Genomic DNA, 11,372 nt, shown 5'->3' on the forward strand with positions numbered 1-11,372 from the left:
TCTGAAGTTCGTCAGAAAGGGCTGCTGCCACAGACACATCGGCAAGAAGAGAACAAAGCTGCTGTTTGAGTGGCAATGTCAGAAAAAAGTGGCCATCCCGGAGCATTTCGCGGCCGCTGTAATTTTGTTACAGACGGAATAGCAGCGCTGAACGCTGTTTCTTTCTTGCAGTGTTCCTGATGTCTCGGCTATCCGCGTCAAGCATTCAGGGCAGTAAAAGTGAAACCTTGCGGCTTCGACACTGGCACCAACGCACTTCTTGAAAAGGTATTTACTTGCGGGAGGATCTTTTCTGTCTGCAACGTAGGCAACCAGCTTCTGGAGAGCTTCGACACCCTTCCATGGGAGCCCGAACTGTGTCGCAAAGTTGACAGATAAGGCAAGAAGGTCTTCTGGAGGCACACCTTTCTGTGCATCTGCAGATACCTCTTCACTGTTGCTCTGATCAACAGACTGGGAGAACTGATCTGTTCTGATAGCGCCACCAGAAACTGCTGAATCGCTATCAGATAGCAGCTGATCAATATCTGGTTCTGTTTGACTGCTGTCATGATTTCCCGATTCGGCAGATGTTGCGTCACTATGAGGCTCCTGCCGTGGAAGAGGTGTAGTTGGAAGCGACACGACTGCGGCACTTTGACTTTGAGCACTTGCCACGAGTTGTATACCTGAGCAAACTTCCCATCAAACGGAATTTAGTCGTCTTTGGGAGATCTGCGACACTGCCGCCATCACTACATTCTAGGTAGCGTTTCCTTCGTTTCATCCTCGACGCAAGGAAAAGTACGAACTGGAGCACTACACTACGTGTTTCTAAACTGCGCTGGATCATCTCAACGCACCCAAAGAGCCCAAAGCACCCAAAGCGCACGAACGCGTACTCCACTGCTGCCACTGCGGTGCGGCGCGGCGTATGTCGATCGTGTCGATCGTGTCGATGAAAATGACGATAATGCGCGCAATTGCGGTCATAGGTCTTGCAAAATGTGAAATCATAAAGTATCCAAAAGTTGTGGTTAAGCGTCTCGATAATAATAAGTATACATGAGGCTAGAGCTGATAAACTCGCGCGCTTCGTATCTGGGTTTGATGCACAAATCTCAAGGTCCCGCTTTCGTGCGCTGTAAAAAATACAAGTCTCGAAGGCTGTACTTTGGTACTTTGCTTGTTGTGTTCAATGTTCTGAATATATTCCCGCAGTTTCATCTATTTCTTTATAATAAATTCTAGTTATTTGCGAAGTGACAAAATATCCGTGTGACGAACGCATATGAAGAGATGATGACGAGGTCGCCGTTTGCGCGTAGAAACTTTTATGGACTGGCAACCGCTTGGACATCGTGATCATCGTGGAGCCTCGTTGTTCTCGTGCTGGTTCTCGTGCATCGATGTGGGTTCGCTCCCGCTTTTCTTTGTGTATGATTGTATCTGGATCATCGGCGCTAATTTTGACTTCTATTTAGCTGTCATTTTGTCAGTGCTAGCTATAACGTCGCGTTCATTATTACGTTACTTTACCCTTGTTAGAATTAAGTTTTATCATGTTTGCTCTCGTGCGTTTTGTCCACGAGGAGGACAAACGGCTTTCACGTTGTGCCTGTTGACGACATCGAGAACTTCGATCTGAAAAACAAAGGAGATTTTCGACACTAGGCTCCTGTACTCAGTGATGTGGCGAGATGACGTCACTGAGGAAAATACGGGGACATACATGGACAGACTTGAGTGACAGTAAGTGTCTTGTTCTCTCATATTGATGTCTCTTCTTTTTGATGTGAAGCATCTTATGGCGAGTTCATCCGGTGGTGGTGGTGGTGTGCGGCGTGACCACCCTTACTGCGCATGCGCAAACCCTCTCCACTTCCCCTCTCCACTCCACTCCCCTCTCCCTCTCCCCTCCCCTCCCCTCTCCACATCACCTCTCCCCTTGCCTTTCCACTCCCCCTCTCCTTTCCCCCTCTCCACTTCCCCTCTACCCTTCCCCCCTCACCACTCCACCTCTAGAACGCGGGCTCCACATGCCGAAACACTGCTTGCATGCCTCATGGTCCCCTTAGCGGGGTATGGTGTGATTTTTTGTTATAATTCGTACCAAGGTGTTGTGTGATGACTATCAAATTTAAATTAAGTTTTCTTGAATAGTTTTTGCAGCTTATTTCGACTAGTTTGATGGTTAAACCTACCAACGATGCTTGGTGCTTTTTAGCTCTCGATAGGCTGGTGTTAGTGGTAATACGCCTGACCCTGACGCGTTAGTTGCTATAGGAGGTTAGTAAAATCATTCTAGGATTGCAGTAATCGTAACTTGTTGGTTTCTTTCGTTGAAAGGCACGCGAGAGGGCTTAGAGCAACGTCAAGCATCGAAATGGGCCCACATACCGAAGCTCTACGTTGAAGATGATTCAACAGATGGCGAAGGAAGAGAAGAAGAGAAAGAAAGAAAGGTAAATCATACTATTTTTTAGAAGCAGTCATGGAAGTGTTTAGTCAACCAATAAAGGATAGCATGCACTGCATGCATATTTTGTTTACGTCACAATTGTGTTCCTGTATGCATATATACGGGATTTTGACAAGTAATGCGCATTGTCTTGAATATAATTACATTAAAACTATCTATTTTTCACATGATTGTTATAAATGTGCGACAATTTCTGTTCTTTCTGTAGAAGCGCAAGCATAACCGCATTGTTGGAAAGACTACTGCATATGATCAAATTTTGAAGACAAATATGAAGGCAGCACTGTTGCAGAGCTCGGCGCAAACAGGCCAAGGTGGACGAAAAGCAGTAAGCTTAATTATAATTTAGTTGAGAGCATTTATTTCTCAAAACCAGTTGTCTTGCTTGCAGGGTGAAAAACGTGCGCACACACCATCAAACTCTTCAAGTGAGGATGACTCGCTTTGTGCAAGAAGTGAGCTCCAACAATTGAAAGAAAAGAAAAAATGGAAAGAAAGAGCACGTGATCTGGAGAAACAAAACCGCATGCTGGTAGAGCAGCTCACGTCGGTCCAGCATTGCCTCGAGGCAAAAATATTCAACTGTAAGTATTTCTCTGGTGATGCTCAGTTTTGTTTCACAAGGAATGCACACATGACAAAACGACAGGTATGAAAATGACTGTGCTTTAATTAATTCCAGTGGAAGAAAGACCTACATGCGCCAGGTGCGCCAAAAACCTTGGTGGACAGCGAAAAGGACTGCTCACCCACTGCGAAAGCAGTTGAAAGATATGGTTCGCATGAACTATGCTAGCATCGATCTTTTCAGTGTGCCATGAGTTTCCAGTGCTATTAAATTCAAAGCATTTTTTCGGGAACCAGGGCACTCGTTTTTATCTACCAATCTACCTAGCTGGCTACGTCTGGGTGCTCTCATGGTCATCACCTTAACTTGATATATACCAATTGAATTGGGAGGGTATGAGTGTAAAACAAACATGACTGACAGGTCATAAGATGGATGGACATGTCTTAGAATAACAGAGAGCTGAGCTAGTTGGTGATCTCGAGAAACTTAGAACCCGCAAAATGCTGGTAGAGCAGCTCACGTCTGAAGAAGAGTCCAGCATTGCCTCATCAAGGGGCATCTGAAAATCCGGCCTTTGGATATTCAACTGTAAGTAGTTTGTTTCTCTGGTGATGCCATCAGTTAGGCAACGTGCTGTCGACCTCTTTTAAGACATAATCAAGGAATGCACATATAAGAACGAAAAACGACAGGTATGCTAGTTAAAAAATGAGAGACCCTTTTCTGCTTTAAGTTCCTCTAATTCCAGTGGAAGAATGACCTACATGCGAAATAGGTGCGGGGCATTTCTAGAAAATGTATTTAAAGTCGAATTCTGTGCAGTGATATGTACAGCTTAGTGATACCTTAGCAAGATTGACAATCTTTTGGAAGGCGTCTTAGGTAATTCCGTTATGTGGACACTGCGAAAGCATTTGAATTAAATTGAGAAGGTGCCTCAGATAATGGAATAAGCGTTCCAGAAGAACCATGCATGAACTAAATGCAATGCATCGATCTTTTCAGTGTGCCATGAGTTTCCAGTGCTGTTGAATTCGCTGAACAAAGCATTGTGTTAAGTTTCGGGGACCAAGGGCACTCGTTTTTATCTACCAGTCTACCTAGCTGGCTACGTCTGGGTGCTCTCATGGTCATCATCCTTACACTAACTTGGTACCAACCAAAATATTGGGTTGGTGAGGTGATGAGTGAAAAAACAAACATGACTGACAGGCCATAAGATGGATGACGTGACATGTCTGTCTTGTATGTCATAAAACTGCTTCTTACTATCGTGTGGCACATACCATGGCTCGTGGTATGCACCACAGGTGACTCACTGTCTGTATCAACCCAGCACAGCGAAAATAGACATTTAAAATCTCACCAGACACTGCGTGGATTACGGAAGAGAAAAGCATGCCATCTGTTGGTGACAAAATATGTGCTTCTATGACTCGGCAAGCTCTAGTCTGGCATTGCTTGTACCCACAGGGCAGTGCCAGTGAATACTGCTTTCACCACATTTCGATAAAATTTACATCTGTGTTGTAATGTGAGTGCTGGGTTTATGTCAGATGAGCTATACTTTAGACGCCATTGGAGTCAATGTGCCTAGTAAGCTCACGATACACACACTACCACTCATTTGCTTAAAGATGTTTTACACATACATTTTCAGCGCAAATGTGAAAAGTGAAGAACACAATGCACAGGGCGAATGCTAAAATGTTGTATCTGATACAATACCAACTCACCCAACAGGAAGTTTTATTGATCAATATTGAAGACTTGGCTCAAAGTGTGGCATAAGCAGCTTCTCGCAGACTGCTTTGCATAAAATCAATCTCCACAATGCATGGGGTCTGCTAGAATTCTGTTGCACACCAGTTTTTGTAGAAGCAAAAGTGTCTGATAAAAGATGTAAAGGAATATGACTTTTTTATGTGTTCTCCATGCAGATCCACCACCAATTCCACATGCTTTCTCAGAGCAAGCCATGCTAGAGGCAGATGATGGTCAGCAAGATTTGCAACTGCCTCAGCTGACTGAAGGTAATTTTTACACAGCATAGCATGTAACTCTCACTTTCCTGTAGTTGCACAAACCTTGCATCGAATTCAATGATATGTACAGAATTTAATTCTTTCCATTCATCTTGAGGCATTGGCAAATATATGTAAGTTATTGAGTGGCCATAGTGGTAGGCCAGGATACTATTTCTATAGATGGATATGCACCATACAGTCTCTTTCCATTACATTTTTCTCTAAAAGTCCTCTCACATTGAAACGGATTGAGACACCAAATTTTGAGGCTATGAAAACCCAGCTGTAGGCTTCCATTGTATGCAAGGGCATGCAACACAGAAGTGTTGGACGTAGCAAAAGTGTAGAACGTACTGTATTTTGCTTCTAAAGAGTTTCTAAAGGCTTGTTCTTGCAAATGAGACCCACTGCTAGTGCGACTGACACTGAGGTCACTCTATAGGGAAGTGTAACGAAAGTTTTAGTGACCATTCACACTGAAAAGTTTTCTATTGCATCAGCTGGTGCAACACCATTTGCAAGAAGTGGGTAGTGTTCACATTGGAGCTTCCCAAACATATGGTCATTCATGGCTGCGCTGGAAAACTGCAGTAGCAGCCCATTCCACCCACCCACTTGATCAAAGTGCATACTACCATAACGGCTGGGCTCGAATGCCAGCAACATTGCAAGCACTGCTGCTGTGCATGACATGCACGGCTCCGCTAGCAGTGTTCAACCTCAGCCGCAGCTCTTGTAATACCATCTGTGAGTAGATGAGGCAGCACTGTGTGCATCACAGCTTTATGGACCTATGTGACCGAGCTTCCTAAACGTGGACGTCACTGTCCAACTCGGCATTCAGAAACCGAAAGGCGTTTTCATAAATAATGCAATATTAAATTATTTACCAAAAATATATAAATCATCCAGTGGGTGTATTTTCTTTTTTTGCAAATACAAAAAACTTTATTTTGCTGTACAGTGAACACTGCATAGTGAGGACAATGGGCTAACGGTGTTTCAATGCACCTGATGGGTGCCCAGCTTCCCTTCGGTAGTTCAGTACATGTTGCAGCATGAATTTGACGTGTTATACAGGGATGTTATACAATGTGTCAATTTCTGGAGCAAAAGAAACGTTTGAAACAAAACACATGCGAGCTACGAATTTTGATGTATCTACCCCTTTAAACGATAGTAATGTTTTGAATCCTCCCAATGTCATGTCACAATGCACTTGTGTCCTTTTCACTGTGCATTTTATTGGTATATGTGATCTGCACAATAGTATATCTTAAGTGCTTCAGAACTCTAAAAAAATCCCCTGTGACATCGTAATTTTCAGTCTTGAGTTCAATTACTTGAAGTGGCGTACAGTACTTGAGAAATCTTTGGAAGTGTGCAGTCAACAAATTGACAAGTCACTAATTAGTATATTATTTACTTTACCATGTACATTCTGATACACAAATTCTAGACGGTGAGCTGCTGAATGAATTTATTTCAAACCAATTTTATAGCAATTACCAATTTGGACATATTCCTTCCTGTAATGTTTAATGCCTGCTGAAGTGTTATTTCATTAAAGGCAAGTGTCGGCTATTGTTTCACAAATGTACTTCTGCCTCCTATTACAGAACACAAGCCAGATTTTACCTATACGGAAGACGGCTTTGTAAGTAATACTTTGTTGCTTGACAAGTGCATAGTTATTCATCAGGCTTATAGCATTTAAAACAATGCCAGAAATTGCTTGCAGCTGATAGCACAGCATCCAAGTTTTTTCACACTCATTCGTGGTTAAATCTTTTTATTATTGCATGGTTGTTCCATATTAGTGTGTTAATGGTAAAAGAAACTAGTAATTCAACCTCTGAGCCATGCCGGTGCTTGAAACTCCTTTGCAAAAAGGTCCTATACAGCGCACTGAAGACAAACACGCAATCAAGGCACACACACGCACACATGCGTGTGTGTGCCTTCATTGTGTGTTCATCTTCAGTGCGCTCTTACCGTTCATAAGCATGGAATACCAACGTGCCTAGATTACCACCGTTCTGTGTACATATTGTGTGTGTTAGTCTAAAAGATTATTTACTAGTGCTTCTTGTAGAGAATGTGGTGGATTTGAGAGAAATGATGACAGACCTTTAACTGCGTGACAGGCTGGTAATCTTACATTTTTGCTGACCTATTAGTAGGTAAGACAGCCAAAATACGTATAAATCAATAGTACCTTATGGTCTGCTATATAAAAACCCTAATTTCAGAATTGTCCTTATTCCACAAGCGATCAGTACAAACAGTTTTCGAGGGAAATTAAGAATGAAACTAAGACACAAATAATTTTATAGGGGTGCGTTCATGCTAAATGAGGTGCAGTTGCTTTAACATTTGACCGTGAGCTGATTTACAGACATGTTTTGGATAGGTATTCGAGGCCAGATTTGTTTCAGCTAGAAAAGCACTTTCTCTCACATATTTCTATATATTTATTTCTTTGCTAAAATTATTTTTGCAGTTTCACTTGCAAAAGGGCTACGAGATATCGGGCACGCAAGCCGCGAAAATTCTCAACAATAAAAAGGCCACTCTTGTGTGCAAAGACACAGCACAAGGTATATGGACTAATGAAGTTCTTGCCACAAGGAGTGTAAGTGGCAAGTCAGCTCCAGCAAAGCGGGCCACAGGCATGCTGCCGAAGAAGCAACTGAGGCCTCAGAAAGTGGACGTTGTTGTGGGTAAGCCTTCACAAAGTGTTAATGCTATCTGCCAAGTAGTAAGCAGCAATAATTTTGAATGGGGTAATTCACTATTATGCATTTGGGTGAGCCATGGTTTCATTGCAGTGATGCAAGACAGCATGGTATCTCTTATAGCACTTTTCATTTTTTTAAATGCCTTAATTGGATTTGCAGCATCAAGTGGCAGGTCCCCTTCTATTGTGCAGTGCAGAATACTGCTCACAATTGGCGTTATTGTCTCTTTAAAAAAATCAAAATTTCCTATATTTCCATTGCAGCATGCATTTTGTCATATCATTCAATTTCATTAGCCGTTTTTTAATATATGAACATATGGTTATCTTCAGCGACTGTGAAACACTGGGGGAGTGCAACAATGTAGATGTTGCGGACGTCATCAAGAATGCGCCACGGCTGCTCACGGAAAAAATCCAGGACGTCAATAAGGCACTGAGGAAGTCTCAGACACAATAAAACTGTGAAAATCAAATGACTGCCTCTGTTGTGTTTTAAATTTGCCTGCAGAATGACACGTAATTCGTAGGTTTCTGCCGGGACCAGTTGCAGCGGGGAAGCAACTGGGACCAGTCGCAGTGGGGAAGCAACTGGGACCAGTTGCAGTGGGGACCCAACTGGGACCAGTTGCAGTGGGGACCCAACTGGGACCAGTTGCAGTGGGGACCAGCTGAAATCAGTTGCAATGGGAACCAACTGGTCCCAGTGGGGACCAGTTGCAGTGGGGATCAACTGGTCCCCACTGGGAATTGTTCCATAAACCATTTAAACTGGGACCAGTTGCATTCCCAGTTGCAAATTTTCACCTGGGATACGAAACTGATGTAACGGCTGTCGATGCAGTTGGGGAGAGAGCAGAGAGAGTGTGGCGTGCGTTTGTGTCGGCAGCATCATAGCAGTGGTAGCAGCATGCCGGCGGCAGTCTCGCAAGTGGTAGCTCTCGCATCTGCTCGATTTTTCTTTGTCGTACGTACGGAAGTAATCGCTGTGCTGCACAAAAGCCAATCGAGCAGGCATGCTCTCAGTGAGACAACGGCAGTATTAACACCTCGAAGTCAATCGGGCCCGCTTCGCCTGCGGGTATCCGCGATGGACGTAAAAAGATTGACAACAGCTGATGACAGCAGTACTGATGCTAAAGCAAGCGTACGTTTGAGTGCACTGTGTTGCGCATTTGGGCAACGGAATAATCGACGATAATACACGATTTAAAAAATACATATCGGGTCAGGTAAGACTGTTGATACTATTGTAATGGAGTTAAAACAACGCGAAGAGGAGAATGACGTATAAACAAGAAAAGACAATTCATTCGCAAACCATGAGACGCTATTTTCTTATTCTCTCATCGTCCTATCATCTCTGTTCATAACGGCCCCTTACAATACTAGGGCAGTGATCAGGTACCCTTCTGTGAGTATGTCACAAAAAACTCTTGGATAAAACCCATTCGCTCAAGTCCAACAATGCTACATCGTATACATTCGAGTTCAATTTATTTTTCGTTCACTGTGAAGAATCGTACAACCAGAGTAACTAGTCGCACTTCGGGTTAGCGTACAATTGGGACCATTTGCTTCCAATATAACTGGATATGGTTTCCAACTGGGACCAGCTGCCTGCAGTTCAACTGGTCATGGTTCCCGTTGGTGGCCAGTTGAGTTGTAACTGGGACCAGCGGCTAACTGGAACCAGTTGCAATTGGAATCAACTGGAACCAGTTGACTTGTAACTGGGACCAGCTGCTAAATGGAACCAGTTGCAACTGGAATCAACTAGGAGCAGTTGGTTTCCAACTGGGCCCATTTGGCCCGCAGCTGGGACCATTTGATACCAGTTAACACCAGTTGAAACCAGTTGGATTCCCAGTTACACATTTTCACCTGGGCACCCATAAAGACTTCCAGATATGAAACTGTCGAACACTAATTCGACAAAATCTAAATTACGCACGCCATGACTGCACGTTCCTTCTGAAAAACAGCAAAACTAAGCACCGCTTCCACGGACCACCACCACAGAACACTTCCACCACTCGGCAGCTAGCCCTCGTACACATGTGGTGTACGAAACCAGCATGGCTGTGTTTCTAAATTTTCTGCCTTTATTTTCGAGCTTCTTTCTTCCATTAAATAGTGCGGAATTGGCAGGACATAATTCTTTTCAGTTTATTTTATGTGTAATATTTATGTTTCATTACTTTACTGCTTCATTCGTCTGAGTGTATGAGATACGAAACTGGTGTGACGGCTCTCGAGGTAGTTGGGGAGAGAGCAGACAGAGTGTGGCGTGCGTTTGTGTCGGCAGCATTGATCCCTTCGTCTTTCTCCTACTTCTACTCTTTTTTCCCTCACCCCCCCCCCCTAAAGGCACTGCGTGTTGCTCCATAATGGGCTGCAGAAATTAGGTGCCTATTTCCCTTCTCTTGAATCACCGTATATATATATATATGTCGGTAGCAGCCTCGGAAGTGGTAGCTCTCGGCTCTGCTCGATTTTTCTTTGTCATAAGTACGGCTGTGCTGCACACAAGCCAATCGAGCAGGCATGCTGTCAGTGAGACAACGGCAATATTAACACCCCGATGTCAGTCGGGCCCGCTTCGCCTGCGGGTATCCGCGATGAACGTAAAAAGATTGACAACAGCTGATGACGGCAGTACTGATGCTAAAACAAGCCTACGTTTGAGTGCACTGTGTTGCGCATTTCCGCAACGGAATAATTGACGATAATACAAGATATTAAAAATACATATCAGGTCAGGTAAGATGTACTGTTTATATTATTGTAATGGGTTAAAACAACGCGAAGAGGAGGATGGCGTCTAAACAAGAAAATCTAATTCATTCGCAAACCATGAGACGCTATTTTCTTATTCTCTCATCGTCCTATCATCTGTGTTCATAACGGCCCCTCACAATACTAGGCCAGTGATCAGGTACCCTTTGAGTATGACACAAAAACTGTTGGATAAAACCCATTCGCTCAAGTCCAGCAATGCTACGTTGTGTACATTCGAGTTGATTTTTTTTTCGTTCACTGTGAAGAATCGTACAACCAGAGCAACTGGTCCCACTTCGAGTTAGCGTACAATTGGGACCATTTGCTTCCAATATAACTGGATATGGTTTCCAACTGGGACCAGCTGCCTCCAGTTCCACTGGTGATGGTTCCCGTTGGTGGCCAGTAGAGTTGTAACTGGGACCATCTGCTAACTGGAACCAGTTGCAATTGGAACCAACTGGAACCAGTTCAGTTGTAACTGGGACCATCTGCTAACTGGAACCAGTTGCAACTAGAATCAAGTGGGACCAGTTGGTTTCCAACTGGGGCCAGTTAGCCAGCAACTGGGACCATTTGATCCCAGTTAACACCCGTTGAAACCAGTTGGATTCCCAGTTACACATTTTCACCTGGGCAGTCAAAGGCCGACCTCCCCTGAACAACTTTGCTAACTATTCCGCTACATCTGCATAAATTGCTGTAAATTTCAATGACAGATTGATGAGACGAATATATAAGATAGCGCATTTCCTTCTTGCAGCGTTAGCACTCGTGTTTGAGCTATTTGTA

General features: G+C 43.7%; 1 protein-coding gene across 1 annotated transcript in view; it reads left to right on the plus strand.

Moving 5' to 3' along the window:
- The window catches only part of LOC125759454 (ryanodine receptor-like), a 281,891-nt gene that overhangs the window by 77,493 nt on the left and 193,026 nt on the right, over positions 1–11,372 (plus strand). The window lies entirely within an intron of this gene.

Source organism: Rhipicephalus sanguineus, chromosome 8 (assembly GCF_013339695.2).
Source record: "Rhipicephalus sanguineus isolate Rsan-2018 chromosome 8, BIME_Rsan_1.4, whole genome shotgun sequence".
Lineage (NCBI taxonomy): Eukaryota > Metazoa > Arthropoda > Arachnida > Ixodida > Ixodidae > Rhipicephalus > Rhipicephalus sanguineus.